This window comes from Lissotriton helveticus, chromosome 2_1 (genome assembly GCF_964261635.1).
Source record: "Lissotriton helveticus chromosome 2_1, aLisHel1.1, whole genome shotgun sequence".
Classification (NCBI taxonomy): Eukaryota; Metazoa; Chordata; class Amphibia; order Caudata; family Salamandridae; genus Lissotriton; species Lissotriton helveticus.
In genome coordinates, this window is record NC_136059.1 from 792117487 (window position 1) to 792130664 (window position 13178).

Below are 13178 nucleotides of genomic sequence, written 5' to 3' on the forward strand. Positions count from 1 at the left end.
AAGGTATGAGGAGATCTCTTTGTCTTCTGGGCTTGCAACTAAATTTGTCTCAGAGGTCAGTTCTTTGTTTCTTTCCCACCCACTATTTGGCTCTTTCTGGTCAATTGATGTTGCATTGATTAGGATTGGGGTGTTTGGTACCAGTTTGAAACCAGTTCCTTCCCGTTCTGTCCCCTTCCTCTCTTGGTTGGAGTCAATACCCCCTTCCTGGTGTTTTTCCAGCAGGCTTATTGGGCTATGGATATTTGATGTGTTGATTATAGCGCAGTTACTAATTCTGTTTTTATTATGTATTGGTCCGTTGTCGCCATTTAAATCAAAACTGGTATCATGATATTCCCGATTTTCTCTTTGTCCGTCATCGGACCTCTTGTTTGCTTCATGTTGCCTATGAACTTGAACTACCTCGACGACTCCTGTCTGTGTATTGCCTGTAGTTTCCAGGCTCTTCCGTGTTTTGTTGTGTTGAGGGGTTGATGTTGTTAGTATGGGACTAGTAACTGCTATACTATCTTTTCTTTTTTTGCCTGGGCTTCTCCTTTTATAAATTGCTTCCTGCTCTTCTATAGTTTGTAATGATTGATTTAATTGTAGAGGCTGAAGAGGTGATTGAAGACCTGGCCTAACTCTTGTGTTTAAGAGTAGAGCGTCCCCCGTGTTTTAAAAAAAACAAAATTTTGTAAACATTTTTGGTTGATAAGAAAACTGCCTTTTTATTTTTTTATTGCTTGTCTCCGAATTTGTTATTTATCCACTCTTTTCCAACCCTGAGATATTTCCGTCTGCTGCTATTTCAATGAGGGAACAAGTTTCCCGGGTTGCCAGTCCAGTTTCTGATGTTGTTTCGATCCTTACCTCCTCCAGCATCTTGGTATTTCGCTTCCGTTTTTTTGTCTCTCTTTTGACTGTTGTATTACCCCTGACACGTCCTGACCTCATCCTGCCCTTCTGCTAGCTTTTCCTGCTTCGACTATCTTGTCTCCTGTCTTTTCCGTTCCATGCAGATTTCTGTGATAGTTTGTATTTGACTGCTTGGATTTTTTGTAACGCAATCTAAATCCACTGACCACTCAAGTGCGCTAATCGAGCCGCACGACTCCAATCCGTAGATATTTGGTGTCTAGGTTGTTGTTGAAAATTGGCCCTCCCCAGCCGTATTGTTCCACCTGCCCCACCTGACCCACCCGCCCCCTGGATGCAGGAGACAGGAGACAGGGGACCAAGGGAGACCAGGCAAGAGATTTTTCCCAGCGTCCAACGCAGCACAGCGACCAGTACGGCAATAACTTAGAAGAGAAGCAGAGTAGCAGTGGTAGTTGCTCATTTGCTTGGAAGCCTGATGGCTCGGAAGCTCCTAGTGGCCCCCGCCTTGTCCTGCCCAGCTCCGGCAACGGGCTCAATACCAACAACAGTGGACCGGGTATTTTCAGCGTAGTAGTTGGAAGTAAAGAAAGGAATTCTGGGCGAGTTTTTTTGTGATAAATGATAAATGATGAGTCTGGGTACTGAGTACTAAGGACTGAGGGCTAAGAACGGGGAGCTCCTCACCCCACTCCTAGTGGGCTCCTAGTGGGCGAGCTGTCGGGCACCTTTTTCCCTTTGCCACCGTCGCGCTTCACTGTGTCAACAACAAAGCGCTATAACAAAGCGCTACAGCGTCGCAGCTAACCTCCCAGCCTGTCTGCTCCTGCTGTGCACAGAAAAGCCGCCAGCACCTCCAACTCGCCAGTCCACCGCCGCCCTCAAGCAACAACGCGGTACAAGGCGGTACGGTGCGGGCAGAGATGCGGCGAACGAACGCTGGAGCAGCAGCTGTCAGGGAAGGGCAGCCATCGGCAGCATTGCGGCAGTGCGGCAGTGCGGCAGCCCGGTATTCGGTGCCGGCAGCAACGCGGCAAGCTCCACCAGCTCGGCCAGGCTCAGTTTAGAGTTTTTCAGAGCTCAGAGCGGCTCACGACTTGCAGCTTCCAACACGGCTCCCAACATGGCTCACAGCAGCGTAGCGTAGCTCCTCCTCTTCCGATGCAGCCACGGTCAGATAAGCTGGGACTGGGAGCCAGGAGCTAGAAACCACGAAGCAGCAATTAGGTGAAGGAATGAAAGGGGCTACCCCCTCTAAATATTTAAGAGTCAGAGAGGAATGTATCAATAGTTTGTGAATGCAACTGCGGTCGCAAATCACTGGTCAGCTACCGACAACTCAAAAGGGTTAGTATATGATTGGCAACGGGGAACAAGAGGACCACACATCTGCAGGCCCTAATGCAGGCTCCCGTGTAGACATGGCTACAGGATCTTGCCATTGTGTGGTGTTTACCTGCACTGTCTGCATTGGTGAAGTTGCTGAATTTCTAGCGAGACTCACAGTTGAGCATGACTGACTATGTCAAAGCGATTACAACAGATTGATTTATTAAGAAACATCCAGCCTTTTATTCGAGAAAATATGTTTTGTTAGTGTTAGGATGGAAACGTTCCTCTCATGGTGGTGGGCATGTACCCCTGTTGTAAGTCTCCCAGCTGCAATGATATCTGGAACCCTGGCGCTGATTTATGTTGTCATGGGCACCAGCACGGATTATGCATGTAACCCATTACATAGGTTTGTGTCACAGACTGCTGCCTTTCTGGACTAGGAGGGGCACCTGAAGTGCTATCCTCACAGTGGTGAAAGGCTGCCTTTACCAGGAGTTGAGCAGCATGAGTGTGTTGGTGGCAGCATGCTGTGTGGAGGTGAATAGGCCTTTTTACCCGTGTCACTCTAGTGATATGTACAGGCTCACTCGTGAAGTTCCACTGCTGTGTGATAAACTTACCCTTGGCCTACATCAAGTTAGTATGTAGTACTGTGTAGTGCATGTGTATTGTCGGCATGTGCTAGTTGTATGTGTGCCTGTGAATGGTACAATACATGGAAGATTCTGGGTTCCATTTTGGAAGACACAGGGCTGACTAGAGTAGCATGAGGAAGTGGAGGAAAGACCCCAGACAGATTTGTGGATTGCTCCATTCCTGTGAGATGGGTGGGACACTGGAGGAAGGAGAGCCAGGCTCTACAACACACTTAAAAGGTGCTTTGTGGTTCAAAGAGATGCTACTGGAAATGGGCCCATCTCTAGTGACTCCCATGGCCTGTAGTGTGGGGCTTTCAGATTTGAAGTTGCACCTGCTGGATTGGACTGCTTTCTGGAGGATGGGCAGGGTTGAGGAGTGGGCACTTCAAAAGGAAGCAGACCACCCAGTACAAACTTCAAAGACTCAGACCCTAAATAACATTTGTTGTTGGTAAATGAACTACAACTAGGGGAGCATGAGGTCCCCCAAATTGTCAAGTGGCAAGCAGCCAGACAGGCTGTGCGAGAATAAGCTCTGCAAGACTTCTGCTTGTGACCAGGGGTGGAGGCTAAGACCTGCCAGTCTTCTAGATGGGTGAGGGGACATCACCCAGGGACATCCAAGGCCACCTACCCCTGGAGACTGGAGTGCCAGTGTCTGCCTACTTGCCAAAACCAGGGAGTCCTGTGAGGAAAAGGAGAACTGGAGCGTGGGGGGTAGGAAGTCCAATAGGGATCTGGACGAGTGGACTCCTGTTGCGAGGTGTGAGGAGGCGACTGCTGGACCGATTGGGTTGTTGCCCTGTTGAAACCCTTTCAGAGGGCCACAGGACACGCAGGGGCTATAGGGCTCAATCATGGTGGTTGAGGCCTTTTACTCCTGATGTCCTGAGGCCCGACCTACTATTGATCCCGCTCAACTGGGCCAAGTACCCCTTCTGCACTTGACTCAGTGATACCTGAGATCGAGCAGTCAAGGCTCCCTCAGGGGGATGTAAATATAGGTCAGTGAACACAACTCATAACTCAAAGTGTAGACAGTAAGAACCCAAAATCAATGTCTCCCCGGTCACTGGGAGCCAAGGGTTACTGGGAAGATGGATGTGTGGGGAGTATAATAGGTCAAAGCCCAAATACCACTGGAGTCTGGCCCAGGCCCAGTATGAGGCTATTTAAAATCAATGGATTGCATGAATCCAAGGCATGCTAGGTGGTCTTTATTTTTTCCAGATTTAACTATGAAATTACCTGTAGACCAGGGAATAGGCAAGGATAAGCAGATATCACGTCTAGATGAAGAACAAAAACTGACAACCACTCCTTTTCGTTCTTGGTGCTAACAGGTAAAACGAGTGAAGATGCAGAAACCTTTTTGCAATCCCTAAAATAAAAATATCAAACCTTCTACATAGCAGAGGGGATTGCCTCAAGTCCAACCCATTGAAAACCAGATAAAGAGCTTCATTTACACAAGGGAAACATTTTCATTTCAGATCCTATAATGCAAAGACTAATCCAAAATGGGTATAATAATCCCCTGTTGTAGGGCACCAGAGAGCCATACAACACAGAAGTTGTTAACCTGTGAATTTCGGTGTCCTAAATGAGAGAAGAGATTCAGTATTTCGTAAAGCAATCTGCCCCAGCCACCAGAGAACCGGTAGTTGACTGCTGAATGGAAGAGGGCAGAGTCCTGTAAAGGCTTAGTGGTCGCGGAAAACCATGTCTGGCAACATTGGTTGTTTCAACTCCCTCGCTTGACGTTATAGTTTGGACCAATGATTCCATTCCCAAACTTTAGATTTTTTCCCCTTTGTCGGCTGCCTCGGTTCCCTTCTCTCACAACATTTTACTTACTTGTGTATTTGTTTTTGGATGAATCTTGGTATTTTGACTCAGCAACTGTGTTTTTTAATGTTTGAATTGTATTTTTATCAACCATAGTGCAGAAAACCCCAGATATACAATAAAAATGCATAGTTAAGCAGGCAGTGAGTCCTATTAGATTCATAATACTCATCTAATCTGACAGCTGGACATAATAACGTGACAAACCTTACATGAAATGAAATGAAATGAAATGAAAATAAATTTATAACGCGCAGAACTTAGCCCAATGGGCATCAAGGCGCCTTATGTTTTATGTTTTTATTGATATATCTAAAGTACCCTATCCACACCCCACACCCCTTCAGTCTCTCATTTGCCCCTATACGAGCCTGCCCTTGGTTTGCAGTATTTGTTTCTTCTCCCCCAAATCTTTTAAAACTTTTTAGCCAACCTCTACTCTCATACACAACTTTCTCAGCCCGTAGGGAACAATCCATCCATGCCTTCCATGCCCTTTTTCTCAGTATTTGTGGGGATCCCCACTGTCTTGCAGTGTATCTCTTGGCAAACACAAGACCCAACATACAAAACTGAAGTTTCTTCCTTGTGAGAACTATCTCGATTGGAAACCCCAAGATCAAGAGCATTTAGAGAATGTCACAATCTCGAATCACTTCCAACTTGCCCCATATGCCTTTCCAGTATTCTTTCAGTTTCCCACATCCACTGGTGGTATGAGGGAACGTTCCTTCTTGCCTGCCACACTTCACACAATTGCATGTTTGGGCCTACTCTACTTTGTAGAGTCTAATTTAAATAGAAGACGGCCTATGCAAGACATTTAGTTGAATCAGACACAACTTTGTTTCAAATGCCACTGCTGTAGGGGGATGTATGTCACTACAACTTATACTTTTACAACGCATACCTTTACAACGCATTTTTTACAACGCAACATCCATTACAACGCATTCCATTACAACGCATGCCATTACAACGAAAATAAAAAAACTACATTTACAACGCATTCCATTACAACGCATAATACCTTTACAACGCATACCATTACAACGCATAACATTACATTGCATGTTTGGTAATTATTGGATAGTGTAGGGGTAAAATTTACTATTCTAACTCCAGGGGGTGCAACAGTAGGGTAAGTGTTGGATAGTGTAGGGGTAAAAATTACTATTCTAACTCCAGGGGGTGCAACAGTAGGGTAAGTGTTGGATAGTGTTGGGGTGAAAATTACTATTCTAACTCCAGGGGGTGCAACAGTAGGGTAAGTGTTGGATGGTAATGTTATGCGTTGTAATAGTCAGTTAATTCAGGCCAATCAACATCCTCAACTACTAAAGTTTATTGTATTTGTAAGCCTTGGCATGTAGTATCAAAATTTTCCCTCATCGACTAGATTATTTACATGCAGAAATTATTTCACATCATTTCATTATTCAATTCAAAAAGTACACCTTATGAACACAACATTTTATCTCAAAGATTCATTTTTATTTGTATCAAAAAGTTCTTCATTATTTTTTTATTTTTTATATATTTCATTTCTTTTTTCTAAATTTGGTCCATTTGGCATTTAACAAGCAGTAGACATCAGTTCTACAATGCATATGTTCGTCGATACATATATTTCTCTGCTATTTTATACAGTTTCTAAAAAATAGTTTTTACATAAAAAACACACCTAATATCAATGAGTCCCCCTAGACCACTTCATTCATGCACCACAACTCTCATACCACTATTTTCACTCTCACAAAAACAAATACCAACTATATCCCAACTAGGTACTCAAGATGTCTCTATAAAAATATATGAGACCCAGCACTAGAATGGTCTACGCGCGTTTCGGTGGATTTAATAGCTGTCCGAAAACCACCTTCTTCAGGACCTTGTAAGATATATGGGCTCCAGGGGACCTACAAGTACATATACAAAATATTAGCATCGTGTACTATCATACAAGTGAATTCAAATCTAAAAACTTTCATTATAACTAAATTGTCTGGTCCACATTAATCCAGCCCACGACCACCCAAATGATGAGGTGACAGTGACGTGACACATCAAATCAGGGACATAGGTGCAGGCAAGAGAGTTTAAAATTGGCTCTGCAAGATTATTCCATATAGTCCCCCAAGTTTTCCTCCTACTTATACTAACCAGTTTGTGTTGCTACTTGAAAGGAAACGATGTTTCGATATCCTAGTGATATCACCAGAAGTACAGAGATATCCGTTTTAAGGCTCGGGCAGTTGTTTGTCATAGATTCCTATGATGACAAGGTAAAAGGAACCGCTATTAGCGTGCTTATATAAGAACTCTAACTATATGGCAACATTTCTAATAGCCTCATTTTACCTACTTATGCACACTTTTTGAAGTCCGCAAATTGTACAGGGGCCAGGGTTTTGTTCCAGTTTTCTGATATCCAGCGATAGTATTCTTCTATACATGAGAGAATAGGTGATGTTTTAATTTTTACCTCTCATGTGCTACTGTGTCATTTTAAGATCATAGCACCACAACTATTCATTCTACTAACCTTAGGAGTCGCGCCCTTCTAAATTCTCCTTGGTTTTGTCTGTGCTGTAGATACTTTTAAAAGTCACTCACGGTGATCCGATACAGTTTCCTTTGCAATACCTACAGAGGGATACGTATACACACATCAATACTCTGTCTTGCTATAAATTAAATTGGGGTATTCTCTTGTAACTGGATCTACACCACTCTTCATTCTACTAACCTTAGTAGTGGCATCCTTTCCAATTCCCTTTATGTATGTCTGCGCTGTGGCTAGTTTTAGTTGTCACCCATGGTGGTCCCATAAGATCTTTTGTGTAATTACCTAAAGAAAAATATGTATATACACATAAATTATCAATGCCCTGTGATCCCATCTAATCAACTAGGTGTTTTTCTACATGGTGTTAACGTTATTTTTAAGAGGTGAAAAACTTCTATATTATCATCCTAATACTACGTTAGCCTTTACTCATCAGTTCAACTCTCAACTCAAACTCTGTATTCTTACAAAGTATATAGCCTGAGCCCGATATACAAACGCAAACCCCAGAGCCTAGACATATAGAGATCCCACGTTCTCACTGCTACACTACAAACAAGGAAGGCTATGCAGACTCCGACTGGTTAGATCATCACGCGCCCCATTCCCGTTTCTCCCTGCCTCTCACGATCTCTTACCTTCTCTGTTCGGATTCCTTCCGTGTACCTCGCCCGTTATGCTTCTGTGAGGTTTAGTTCAAAACAAGCCGTGTGTTTGCTGACGGCTTTTAAATACTCAGCACCCTCTTCCTGATCTATCGCGCACTGCAAAGTATCGCGATAAAAAACGGCCCAAGTTCCAATGGCCATAGAAACAGGACTTAGCTAGTACACCATCTTGTAGTGTGCAACGATACTGTCGTGCTTCTAATAACATAAAAGATTGACTCGCCATAAAGAATTATCGGGCTGCAAATACTCCCCGCTTTTAGATGGCAAAAGATTAAGGGTAATATCTATTTGTATTCAGACGACGCTAATGTAAATATACTTATTTTAACACTCTTCTCAAAATTATATTTACAAAGGAGAAAATGTTGGTGTGTAAATGCACAGATGTGTAAACTCTATAAATCCTAAGGAGTGCCACAGGTACCATTACAATACATGTGTCTCCCTCAGATCTTACATTTTTCATTCACAGTAGGAAAGAGTGATAACTGCAGTCCCTCAAGTTCCTAATATTGTTACTACCTGCCATTATAGCTTTTCTTGAGTAAAATAATAGTTGGAATTATCTTGTGACATACCAGGCTATATCTGAGTTAAGACCTTTTCGGACACTGTCATAATGGAAAATCCAAAACGTTTCACGTTTTTTGCGAGTAATGTCTATTTTTTGACCCATTTTATGTTGCACTTTTTCCAAGATGCACCATTTCAGGTCATCTTCAGTATGGTTAAGATCTAAAAAGTGTTGGACCAATGGTGCTGCCACTTTTTTTGTCCTTATAGCCGATTTATGTTCACTCAGTCGTATTCTAAATTCACGGCCTGTCTCTCCTATGTAGGGGAATTCGCAGGGGCAGAATAGTATATACACAATATTACTGCTTCTGCAATTCGTGAGATATCTGAGTTTCACCTCCCCACCATCCAGAGATTCCCAGATAACAGACCAGATGGATTTATCCTACAGTGTCTTGAAGTCGTTCTATATAACAACTACTTTGACTTCAATGGTTCCCTCTTTAAGCAGATCAAGGGGACCTCAATGGGGGCTTCTTGTGCCCCCAGTGTAGCGAATGCATTTATGGGGGAGTGGGAACTCACCAATATATTTAACGAGACAGCACCATTTTTTGAAAACGTCTCCCATTGGAGACGGTTTATAGACGACATATTTTTTGTTTGGAGAGGAGAAAGTAATATGTTACAGGAATTTCTTTTGTGGATTAATGCAAGCAATAACAATTTGAAGTTCACTGCCAATTGCAGTGATAGGAAAGTAGAATTCCTGGATATTACAATTGATGGCACTGAAGGTCAACTGAAAGTAAGCCTATACAGGAAACCTACTGCTAAAAATACCATCCTGCAATTTGGAAGCTTTCACCCAAACTGTCAGAAAGACTCAATCCCGTTTGGAGAGTTCCTCCGTATACGGCGGAATTGTACAGATATGGAAGCCTTTCATAGACATGGTGACGCTCTCACGATAAGACTTCTCAATCGAGGGTACCCACATCGGTTAGTACGCCATGCGTACAAGAGAGCAAAGTATTATAACAGGGAAGCCCTACTGCGGGCAGCACACGTGCTTCGGTGGATCAAATCGTATGTGTGATCAATCATTCCCCTATGAATTTCAAGATCAAAAATGCTATTAAGAAAAATTGGAGGATATTGAACACGGACGAAAATGAACCACAGCTACCCCAACCTCTTGTGGCGTACAGAAAAAATCGGAACCTCAGGGATCTGTTGGTTCACACGCGCGAGAAAGCCAAAGAGAAATCAGTACAGAGATCTGTCACAGGTTTACCCTGTATATTGGGCAACCATAGATGTGGAGCCTGCCACGCATGTGGATCAGCGATGATCACAGATTTCCTCAAATACAATGGTGGGGAGGTGAAACTCAGATATCTCACGAATTGCAGAAGCAGTAATATTGTGTATATACTATTCTGCCCCTGCGAACTCCCCTACATAGGAGAGACAGGCCGTGAATTTAGAATACGGCTGAGTGAACATAAATCGGCTATAAGGACAAAAAAAGTGGCAGCACCATTGGTCCAACACTTTTTAGATCTTAACCATACTGAAGATGACCTGAAATGGTGCATCTTGGAAAAAGTACAACATAAAATGGGTCAAAAAATAGACATTACTCGCAAAAAACGTGAAACGTTTTGGATTTTCCATTATGACAGTGTCCGAAAAGGTCTTAACTCAGATATAGCCTGGTATGTCACAAGATAATTCCAACTATTATGTTACTCAAGAAAAGCTATAATGGCAGGTAGTAACAATATTAGGAACTTGAGGGACTGCAGTTATCACTCTTTCCTACTGTGAATGAAAAATGTAAGATCTGAGGGAGACACATGTATTGTAATGGTACCTGTGGCACTCCTTAGGATTTATAGAGTTTACACATCTGTGCATTTACACACCAACATTTTCTCCTTTGTAAATATAATTTTGAGAAGAGTGTTAAAATAAGTATATTTACATTAGCGTCGTCTGAATACAAATAGATATTACCCTTAATCCTTTGCCATCTAAAAGCGGGGAGTATTTGCAGCCCGATAATTCTTTATGGCGAGTCAATCTTTTATGTTATTAGAAGCACGACAGTATCGTTGCACACTACAAGATGGTGTACTAGCTAAGTCCTGTTTCTATGGCCATTGGAACTTGGGCCGTTTTTTATCGCGATACTTTGCAGTGCGCGATAGATCAGGAAGAGGGTGCTGAGTATTTAAAAGCCGTCAGCAAACACACGGCTTGTTTCGAACTAAACCTCACAGAAGCATAACGGGCGAGGTACACGGAAGGAATCCGAACAGAGAAGGTAAGAGATCGTGAGAGGCAGGGAGAAACGGGAATGGGGCGCGTGATGATCTAACCAGTCGGAGTCTGCATAGCCTTCCTTGTTTGTAGTGTAGCAGTGAGAACGTGGGATCTCTATATGTCTAGGCTCTGGGGTTTGCGTTTGTATATCGGGCTCAGGCTATATACTTTGTAAGAATACAGAGTTTGAGTTGAGAGTTCAACTCATGAGTAAAGGCTAACGTAGTATTAGGATGATAATATAGAAGTTTTTCACCTCTTAAAAATAACGTTAACACCATGTAGAAAAACACCTAGTTGATTAGATGGGATCACAGGGCATTGATAATTTATGTGTATATACATATTTTTCTTTAGGTAATTACACAAAAGATCTTATGGGACCACCATGGGTGACAACTAAAACTAGCCACAGCGCAGACATACATAAAGGGAATTGGAAAGGACGCCACTACTAAGGTTAGTAGAATGAAGAGTGGTGTAGATCCAGTTACAAGAGAATACCCCAATTTAATTTATAGCAAGACAGAGTATTGATGTGTGTATACGTATCCCTCTGTAGGTATTGCAAAGGAAACTGTATCGGATCACCGTGAGTGACTTTTAAAAGTATCTACAGCACAGACAAAACCAAGGGGAATTTAGAAGGGCGCGACTCCTAAGGTTAGTAGAATGAATAGTTGTGGTGCTATGATCTTAAAATGACACCGTAGCACATGAGAGGTAAAAATTAAAACATCACCTATTCTCTCATGTATAGAAGAATACTATCGCTGGATATCAGAAAACTGGAACAAAACCCTGGCCCCTGTACAATTTGCGGACTTCAAAAAGTGTGCATAAGTAGGTAAAATGAGGCTATTAGAAATGTTGCCATATAGTTAGAGTTCTTATATAAGCACGCTAATAGCGGTTCCTTTTACCTTGTCATCATAGGAATCTATGACAAACAACTGCCCGAGCCTTAAAACGGATATCTCTGTACTTCTGGTGATATCACTAGGATATCGAAACATCGTTTCCTTTCAAGTAGCAACACAAACTGGTTAGTATAAGTAGGAGGAAAACTTGGGGGACTATATGGAATAATCTTGCAGAGCCAATTTTAAACTCTCTTGCCTGCACCTATGTCCCTGATTTGATGTGTCACGTCACTGTCACCTCATCATTTGGGTGGTCGTGGGCTGGATTAATGTGGACCAGACAATTTAGTTATAATGAAAGTTTTTAGATTTGAATTCACTTGTATGATAGTACACGATGCTAATATTTTGTATATGTACTTGTAGGTCCCCTGGAGCCCATATATCTTACAAGGTCCTGAAGAAGGTGGTTTTCGGACAGCTATTAAATCCACCGAAACGCGCGTAGACCATTCTAGTGCTGGGTCTCATATATTTTTATAGAGACATCTTGAGTACCTAGTTGGGATATAGTTGGTATTTGTTTTTGTGAGAGTGAAAATAGTGGTATGAGAGTTGTGGTGCATGAATGAAGTGGTCTAGGGGGACTCATTGATATTAGGTGTGTTTTTTATGTAAAAACTATTTTTTAGAAACTGTATAAAATAGCAGAGAAATATATGTATCGACGAACATATGCATTGTAGAACTGATGTCTACTGCTTGTTAAATGCCAAATGGACCAAATTTAGAAAAAAGAAATGAAATATATAAAAAATAAAAAAATAATGAAGAACTTTTTGATACAAATAAAAATGAATCTTTGAGATAAAATGTTGTGTTCATAAGGTGTACTTTTTGAATTGAATAATGAAATGATGTGAAATAATTTCTGCATGTAAATAATCTGGTCGATGAGGGAAAATTTTGATACTATTGTATACTTATTCTCCTCTTTTTCCCTGACCCTATGGTCTCATAGAGGAGGTCCCTATATATTGCATTTGCATTCACAGTTCTTTAACTGTGGGATTTAATTGTTAGAGATAGTCCACTTTTTCTTTAATCTTATTGTCTGGTCTGTTGGATCTGGGCCCTGATACCTGATGAGAGGTGACATTTCGCATAAAGTGAATAAAAGCAGTCTGCGGCAAGTAATAATCTAGTAGTCGAATAAATACCTAATAAGTAAACCTGTTATTAAGTAAACCTGTTAATATATACCATGGAAGGTTTACAGACCTTTGGATTTTCCGATGAAGATTTTTCCTCATTATTAGGACAAGCCCTAGATAGTGGTGGTTCATCTTCAGTACAACAAGGGGATAACAGTGAATGGCAAAACCTTCTCAACCTAAAAAAGAAACTCAAACGTATTGAGTCACATGCGATTTATATGTTGGAGTACTTGAAAGTAGGAGTGATACCATCTGGGTTAAGAGTTCGTAATGCTCCGGCATTATTTGTGGAGGTCAGAAAGTTCCTGGAGCGGTGGTCCCTTATATCC